This window comes from Atta colombica, unplaced genomic scaffold (assembly GCF_001594045.1).
Source record: "Atta colombica isolate Treedump-2 unplaced genomic scaffold, Acol1.0 scaffold107, whole genome shotgun sequence".
NCBI classification, from domain to species: domain Eukaryota; kingdom Metazoa; phylum Arthropoda; class Insecta; order Hymenoptera; family Formicidae; genus Atta; species Atta colombica.
In genome coordinates this window covers 2,150,508-2,159,786 of record NW_017259192.1, presented here as the reverse complement: position 1 = coordinate 2,159,786, position 9,279 = coordinate 2,150,508, and the positions used below count along the sequence as shown (strand labels likewise).

General features: G+C 33.6%; 1 protein-coding gene across 1 annotated transcript in view; it reads left to right on the top strand.

The window, feature by feature from the left end:
• LOC108692500 (protein rhomboid-like) overlaps positions 1-9,279 on the top strand; it is a 170,080-nt gene that overhangs the window by 102,756 nt on the left and 58,045 nt on the right. The gene's annotated exons all lie outside the window — the stretch shown is intronic.

The following is a 9,279-nucleotide window of genomic DNA, read 5'->3' as shown; positions in this document are numbered from 1 at the left end:
AGAGAGAGAGAGAGAGAGAGAGAGAGAGAGAGAGAGAGAGAGAATGAGCGCAGTGAATTAATTAGGCGCAATGATATAAGCATTGTTTTTGACAATAGTCGAATAGACGACGCGAATAGACTGAAGAACATGCGTTTCCAACTTTGTTGTTCCGACATTTTCATCGCAAACATTCCATAACATTTTAATGAATACTTGAAATGGCAAAAAGGTTACGCGGAGTCTTGGTACATATTTATCAACAGTTATGTTTATTTATTGTAGAGTTCTCAGAGACCCAATTAAGTATTTTAAAAATTAACTCGTGTTTTTACTTCGAGAGTTTGTAACTTTAAAGAAAATTTAAATAACTTAGAACGCTTGCGTCTATATGACAATTTTTATCGTTTTCTTATGATTAGTATCTGTTTTATATGTTTCTGACCTATTGTTGATTTTAAACTTGAAGCAATGTAAGTCCATGCTGTTTACGAAAGTTAGTGATAAATGAAAACATTCTGGAAATTTATTTGAGAATGTTTTTATGATTGTTCTTTTTACGATGCGAATTATGCATTTACAGTTCGGAGCATTAGGATAATTCTCGGGACCGTTCCCTTTCTTTTGAATGTCTTTAATGTGACGCGTTTGTGCACAGCACGACACAAGATAAGGTCTCAGGGGTATTTTCCTTAGCGTAATGCACAGTACTCACGACGAAAAATCATTTTTCCGCGGGAACTGCCGTGGTTATCGTCAGGAATAGCGGCGCGCGCGCAATCGAACACGCTCGAACGAATGTGAATGAGAGAGGGAGAAAGAGAAAGAGAAATTTTCTTTCGACCGAATGGTCACGATTAAACGCCGCCATTACGTACAGAGGCAGCGAAAAAAATCGGGAGAGTAACGTCGAGATTGCGAATTGACATGCGAAACTTGCTTTACGTCAAACGCGAGCGTGTAATGTTCGGCGATCGCTAACGCGATATACTTGGAAAGAGATGTTTTAAGATAAATATAGCATAGCAATGTATCTATTAGTCTTAATAATAATTACGTACGTACGTTAAATAAAGAGAAGTAATCTTTTGTTGATAAAAAATATGAATGAACGATATGTAGAAATTAATAGTTTAGCATAAATAAAAAGAAATTATTATTAATTATTATACAATTTAATATGCTTAATTTAATATGCATACAATAAACAATTTAATATGCAAATTAACGGAATATTTATTTTTTATTCATTATGTTCCTTTTCTTGAAATATTGAGAGTATTTCATCGGGTAGTCAAATTACATGAATACGTATATAAATCATAAAATTAATTTGCGCATTTTTATTTGCGTACAGTCAAACATTTCACAAATAAATCCATTTTATAAATGCATATTTTTGAACGCATCAGTGAATTTTAAAACAGATTTTTCAGAGTTGTTACGCTGTCATATAAAAATAATAATATAAGATTGTGAGGATTAAAATTTTTAAATGTTAAAAATAAAGATTAATGCTTCAAGTTACATGCATTTAAAAATATATAAATTTTCATCGGATTTATTTAACTTTTAAGTACTTGAATTCAAACATTTGATACATCAATTAGCAAATTAAAAATAACAATCTTTATTACAATTTATAAAATATACAGTATCGATTCCATGATTTATTAAAAAATGTATCTGTTAAATAAAATTGTTTTAAAAAATATATGCATGTTTGAAATACAGATAATGCTGCTAAGTATTATTTACAAGTTTTCTAAAATCGTAATACGTGTGTATATAACTCTTCGTATTATGATGAAACTTCTTAGTGAGCGTTATGCGACAACCGTGGCATTTATTTTTCACGCGCCGTAAGTCATCATCGCGACATAAAATTTTCCGCTGCCGCGTTTCGCGATCTCTCGCTCGGGTATGAAAAGAGGACGCGCGTAATGGAAAAGTACACCACGGGGACTCGGCCGTTATGTCGTCGGTCAGGTTGTAAAGAGGAAGAAAATCCCTACATGCGACGTGTACGGACTCGTTTACAGACGCGACATTTCGTTGCGTCGTCTATCAGAAAAGAAGGTCGTGTCGCGCCCTTTCTCGAATCGCGTCGGAACAAATAATCCCGCCCGATATGCGTCATTCCTCTTCTGCCTTCTGCCTTCCTTTCGTTGCAACCCATACCGTCACCATCGTCACTCTTTCTTTTATGACTTCGATGGTCTATCGAGCAGGATCTCGTCTTTCGATGATGGCAAAAGCGCTCCGCGTGTAAGGGATGATTTTTCGTACCATCGTCACCACCTCCCTTTTCATACGTACGTAATCTTTGCGAATTTCCGACGCTAGCGAACGTATTTCTTAGCTTGCGTCACGACGTGAATAGCATTTAACCCTTTCGTATCTCCGGTTTTTCCGGAAGAAATGCGTTTCATATGGAGGCGATTCTATGGACGCTGATTCCAAATTAATTATCAAAGTTCAATTTTTGGCGAATGAAAAATTGAAATATCGGTATATTTAAAAATGATTGTGGATTAAGATTCTTTTTTTATTACTAGTTATGAATTTAAAGGAAAATTGTTTACGTAATTGTGTACGTTAAATGTAGATTTAAAATAAAATTTAAAATAAAATTTATAAAACACAATTTTTATTCACAATTCTTAATATAATTTTATAAATATAAAATTTTAATTAATGACCAGAAACGATCTCAAAAAGAGTACATGTATTCTCTTAAAAGAGTATAACTGGTAATTACAGTTTATTTTCACGCAACTTTGGAACATAATTTTAGCACTTATAATTTTATTCATACACATTTTATTTGCATTTCCTCTTTCCGATATTTTTCGGCATCGTTCAATCGGCATTTTCGTCATTGTGTTACAAAACGGCATTACAATTTAATTTAATAAGAGAATGTTTTGAATGTATCTAATTCTCCGTGCAACACAGGAAATCGCGCGCTTTGCTTTTTATACATGAATTTTCCATTACTGAACTTAGTAAAATCTATTTATTTTTGGAATTTATCCGCAGTGACATGTCGCGTTTCTCTCAGCCTATTAAACGATGATTTTAGTTGAATTCGATTTGCGACAATAAATTAAATTTTACAATATCTATCTCGAATTAAATTTTCATGTTCGATAATTTTGATAGGTATAAAAAAGTCGCTATCTTTGTGCTTTTATTTTTGTGTGCTTGTGAAATTCTAATTTCTAATTTTAACACGTTCTATTTTTTAATTGCGTTTATTGGATTTATAAAGAATTAAGGAAATATTAATATGTAATCTTATCAACGTATATCCTATCAATTATATCCTATCAATTATATTTTTTTTCAATATTATATTTATTTTTAAATTTATTTTTTATTTGTTTTTTATTTTTATTTTTTTATATCTTTAATTAATCAATTAATCTTGATTCTTATTCTATAATAGAATCAATTATTTTTTTGCTGCTTCTTTTCTTTTTTCACATTTTTAATAATTCTCAGATCTTTCTATTACTTTGACTTAACATAATTCTTGCCTTTGATCGACGGTTGTTTATCAGTTTTATGTTAATTGATTCTTGGAATTTGCTTGATTTGATCATGTGGCTTGATGACATAATTTTACTATTATCTAATTTTTCACGATTTATTATATTCTATATTACTTTAACATATACATTTTTATTATCTTTTTTTATTTATATCTTTTTTAATTTTTAAAGTGTTAAAGTCGAAGAGATTTAAGTAATAATAAATCATTTATTCTCTAATAATTTAGAAAAACAAAAACTTTAATCTTTCTTTTCAAAATATATGATAATTAAAAGAATAATACAAATAAAAAAAGTTAACATTGTAAAGTTCAATTTACAATAATTTTACAATGTTAATTTTTTTTATTTGTATTATTCTTTTAATTATTATATACTTTGCTAAGAAAGACTAAAGTTTTTATTTTTCTAAATTATTAGAGAATAAATCATTTATTATTACTTAAATTTATCATCTTTAATTTTTGCTCCTCCGTTTGCAACTAACGAGAGCTTTACATTTTTATTTATTTGATATATTTTTTTATCTTTGATTCTCACATATTTTACAACTTTGAATATCTCACGTGTGAAACGCATGTCGCACGAGGAAAATGTGTTCGTTTTATATTTCAAAATCGATATGTTTCCCTAAATTGTATTTGCAATACAATCCAATACATCTTTCACAACAAACCTTTTCAGCGTTTTGTCTAACGCACCATCACTTTTAATTGGATACGTTGGTTTTCGGCTCGTGCGTTACCTTTGTCTTCTTTCACTGGCGGACAGGCCCAACCTGTGCAGAGAAAAAAAATCCAACCTCAGCGTTTCGGTCGCGGTCTTGTGTTTTCTGCCGTGCGTAATTTGGACGGTGGCCGACCGTCCGATCCGTACTCTGTTTTCCATTCGTACGTGCTTTTGTTAACCGTGGCTGAACGTCCGTATTTTTCTTTTCGCGCGCGCGCGCGCACGCTGTGCGATGTACGCTTTCAAGAGAATGAGAGAGAAATAGAGATTTCGACAAACGAGCGAATGAGTGAATCACCGCGAGACAGATGAAATAATAGCAGCTCATTCGCGCTTTCTTTCACTTTACTGTAGAGATTTTTTTCGCTCGACTCGAAAAAGGTTTTTCCCACTTTGACGACGCATTCGTTCCTCCAGCAGCGCGTTTGAGCGCGCGCGCTTTCCGAGACGAGACATGGCTCGTAGCTTTTTTTATCCGGCCAAATCCTCCGTCTTTAACGCAATGCACGGTTTCTCTATCATCTTCTCTCAAGTCCTTACAGTGCTCATCCCGTCGAGATGTATACGAACGCCGGCTTAAATCCTCTGGCTTACCGTCATCCTTTCCTGCCTTCGTGCCACGCGATGCAGCTACTTCGTTATTCTCGCTTTCATCACTTGGCGTTCCTTCTATCCTTAGCGCACGCTTTACGCCTCGTACAGATTTTCCACAGCTTCTTCGAAGAGAGATTCCGATCGATAGGACTGGGAAATGACCGCGGTAAAATTTCACCTATACGCGACGGGCCATTCATCGATGAAAGGAATTTTGGGGTTTCGAAAATACGAAATTTTACATCGTATCTTATTTTATTTCTTACTAATATTCTTTATAGAAAGAAGTTCTTCTTTAGTATTTTTAACATTCTATATTTGTGTTAGAAATTTAAATCGTGTTAAAATTTAAAATTGTGTTAAAATTTTATGTCGAATTTTTAGTATATCCGAATATTAATTTATTATAACATAATGTGATAGTGTTAAATTGATATGTAATATTTCTTAGTGTTAAAATAACACAATTTGTAAGGAAATGAACAAATAATATTAAAATAATATTTTTAATACATAAATTCTAAGATAAATGAAAAAAATTAACATATTATGTTACTAATTTTGATGAAGAAATATGATTGCTTACAACTTGTCAGTATTACGTTTTTCAGTGTTAATTTTTTACGTAATATTTGTATTATTTTTTAACATGTTCATCTTGTGTTGAATTAATACAAAAATTTGAGTGAGTCGTTTAGAAAATTGAAATTTAACAACAAATTTTCCAACTGTGTACATTGCACGCAAAAGTATAGGAAGAAAATTCTGATTATTTTTTTCTAGAGAAAAAGAGAGGAAGGTATTCTCCTAGAATTAAAATTAAAATTTGATTATACAGTGTCCTTTATAAAAGCGTACTATTTTACATGTAATAATCTTCTTTATAAAGAACGTAACGTACATATTATCTTTTCTTTATTATTACCTAAAATCGATTTTCTGACTGCCTCTTCTCTTGTTTTCCTCTTCTTTTTTTTGGAGAAATATAAAATTTAATAAAAGTGTCTGGCTTTGTTTATTACATTTACATATTTTTCTTCACTGTACACTCTTCCCCAATTTTTAGAGAGATTACTGTAAGACAATATTAATGTCTTCCTCTTTTTCTTCTTCTTGTTTTTACCTGTCTGACCTCTCTTCCTTTCCTCCCATTTTTCATTCCTTTTTTACGTTCAGTCAAGTTAATAAATGCAGATTTTGAACTCGAACTCCGTGCTTTTTTCCTCAGGCTTTTTCCTTTGTTTATTTTAGCTACCCTTCTCGCTTCTTCCTCCGTATTTTCCCTCTCTTGTTCCTATGTTTATGCAAACGACGGGCTTTGTGGTCTCCCATCATCGCATCTCTCTTGAACTTCCATTCCTCGGCCAACGTAAACATTTGCGAAAATATTGTCACGATAATAGGGGGTGAATCGTAGAACGTAAATCACTGAGAACACTTTATCTTGATTTTCTCTTTTCTAATTTGTTTGATAATTATAGTTGATTGCCAATCCCTATAAAGCATAAAATGGCGAACGCTAATTGGCGTACCCGAAATATAAATGTAAAGAAACAGATGCGTGTTTTTTTTCTTTCTCGTCACATTTCACGATGCAAATAGTTACATCCCCGAATTGGCAGCAAGTATTCGCGCTGGTTGAAAATTAGCGTCGCCGGCGGGGTAATCCATTAACGCTATTGTCGATCGGGGTGCGAATTATCAAATTACGTCGCATTCGGTGCAATAACGTTTATTATTCTCCGCAGATGCACACGCGCCCGGCTCGCCATTGTGGCGTTATGCGTAATGTTGGGCCCATCGCGCGCGAATCAGATCGAAATCATCGTCGGCCGCGCCGATTAAACGATCGCTTTGTTGCACCGTTATATATGCATTAATAATAATAACGCAGTAGCCCGCCGCCGGAACCCGTGTCGGCACAGCGGATCCCATATTGCTCGCTTCGATATATAATATCGCCCTTCCTCTCTCCCCTCCCCTTCCTATTGTGTTCGCGCGAGTGTTCGGCGAAGTGAATATCGATAACGCATGATGAAGGGTATCGTGATAACTTTTTCTCGTTTATTTGGCGTAATTTTGGACAGTAATTTGTACCGTGAGCGCACGTATTCAAAAATATAATATACGATCAGCTTTACGATCGTAATAATATTAAACATCCAGGCTGTGCGAGCAAATTGGAAATAACAGAATAAAAATACACTAAACGATATTATTCTATTCCGAAAAAATGCAGATCAGTATAATAGCTATGAATTAAGTACGAGTTCTTTGTTATGTAAATCAAATAAAAGAAAATTTTTTATATTTCGTTCGGCAAATTACAGATCATGTTAATTAAAATCTTCTGGAAATTAGAGTTTGTCATCCATTTACACTCAACATAAACAATTTATCGGACTCTTTAATTTTCATTGTTAAATGTTAAACTATCTACTAATTACTACCTACTAATTGCTCAAAAGAAATGAAATAGTTACACATTTCAACTCAATGTACACTCAATTGAATAATTACCAGACAATTAATTCAAAACAGATATAATGTCGAATTATATCTGTTGTTGTGAATTTAGATTTTCATAGCGTAAACATGAAGATGATCTCTATTTATTTGCGATAACAGAAGGTATATTGCACATTGTCAAGTACTTTCTGCGTTTGAGCAAAATTGAATTTATCACAATTATGCTTTCTATCATACAATAATTATTGGGATAATTTTTACAATCTAAAGTCTTAGAACGCTCGTACGGAATACAAAAGATCCGAGTTCGACTCCCGGCCGAGGGAAATATTTTTCGCAATAAATTTATTTACAGTTTTTCTGTACATTAATTTCTTTCTAATAGGATGAATGATGAGCATCAACTATTAAATTGCTTATCAATTTAATTTGTGATATTACTATAGTAGTTTAATTGCGTTTATAAGTCCGACAAATATCAATTCGGCATGCAGTTCAAATGACTATATTTAATATATAAGTTCACATAGAAATTATTTAAAGCATCTAAGATGCAGCTTCGACCGTTATAGGCCTTAAACTCTTATTTGTTATGTAATTAAATTTTGATTCAAATTTTTGATTCGAGAAAGATACATCAAAATAGTAACGCGCTGCGAAGTAGAATGCAAAAAGAATAGTTCAGGGGATTGGCGAGAGTGGAACCTCAGGTGCATTATACGTCGTCCAGTCGAACACCTAAATGGCTTTTCCTTCACATCCCAGGATCGCATGAAAGAGTCCTGGTACCCTCGGCTCTCACGCGGAAAAGCCACCGATGTGGTTTGGAGCGCCGGCGAATTTCAAGCAAGAGAGCAGGTTGGGTAGCAAGGGCTTGGCGACGAAGAGGGTGGTCGGGACACGTCGGTGACGTACGGCGACGTAGCATCGTAAAATTAGCATGGGCTAACGCCGTTGGGGCTTTCGCTACGAAATTTAAAGTTTTGCCTGTGTCCGCCCTAGCTGGCCGTCGGTGATATCCAAGTCTTCCTACTGCAGCTGCGGAAGAGCATGCATGTGCACAGGGCCATATATTTGTTGGAAAAGCGAGAGCGAGAGCAAGAGAGAGAGAGAGCGAGAGAGAGAGAGAGAGAGAGAGAGAGAGAGAGAGAGAGAGAGCAGGCGTATCAAGCGGTTTTTTGCGCGATACTTCAGACTGCAGTAAGATTTTTGTAAATTTTATTGCGCCTTCATAGCTCGTAGTACTCGAACCCCCGGGCGACTTCTACATACTATGTACATACTTGGCCACGAGTTTACATATGATAATAAATACGGAAAGGGTACTGAAAAGTAATCGAATGCTTCGCAAGAGTTTTATAATAGAAATAGAATGTTATGCCGATGATATTCCAATGATATGATATTAATATGATTGTATTGCAGTATCGCCGAATTTATTGAGAATTTCATATACGTGTATGAACAAACTTGGACATATACTTATAATTGATATGTACTATATCACGTACCCTGTCCGATTAAACAAATGTTGGGTCACAGGTATCTCCAATATGTTGAATATTCGACTGATAAATGGATATCGATTCGAATATTTGCGACTGATTATTAGAGAGTGTAATTTAGTCGACTGGTAACTGATAATTTAGTCGATGACAAAAGATTAATTGCGAATGGTCTTTACTTCGAAACGACTTCGCAAGTTTTCGCATCTTTAATCATCGATAAATAAACTCATCTTTCCGAAGAATGTAATTTGTAAAGTGATGAATTTATTAGGAAATATAACGAATTATCTTCTTGAATATTTAAGCAAAATGAATATCAAAAGATATATTTCTTCATTCTTTTATTTAATATCTTTTAAATATTTTCCTGAATATCTTTCCCATATATTTTTTTGCATTTTTTGCTTCTGCATATTTTATTTCTGTTTACTTAAATTGTAAAT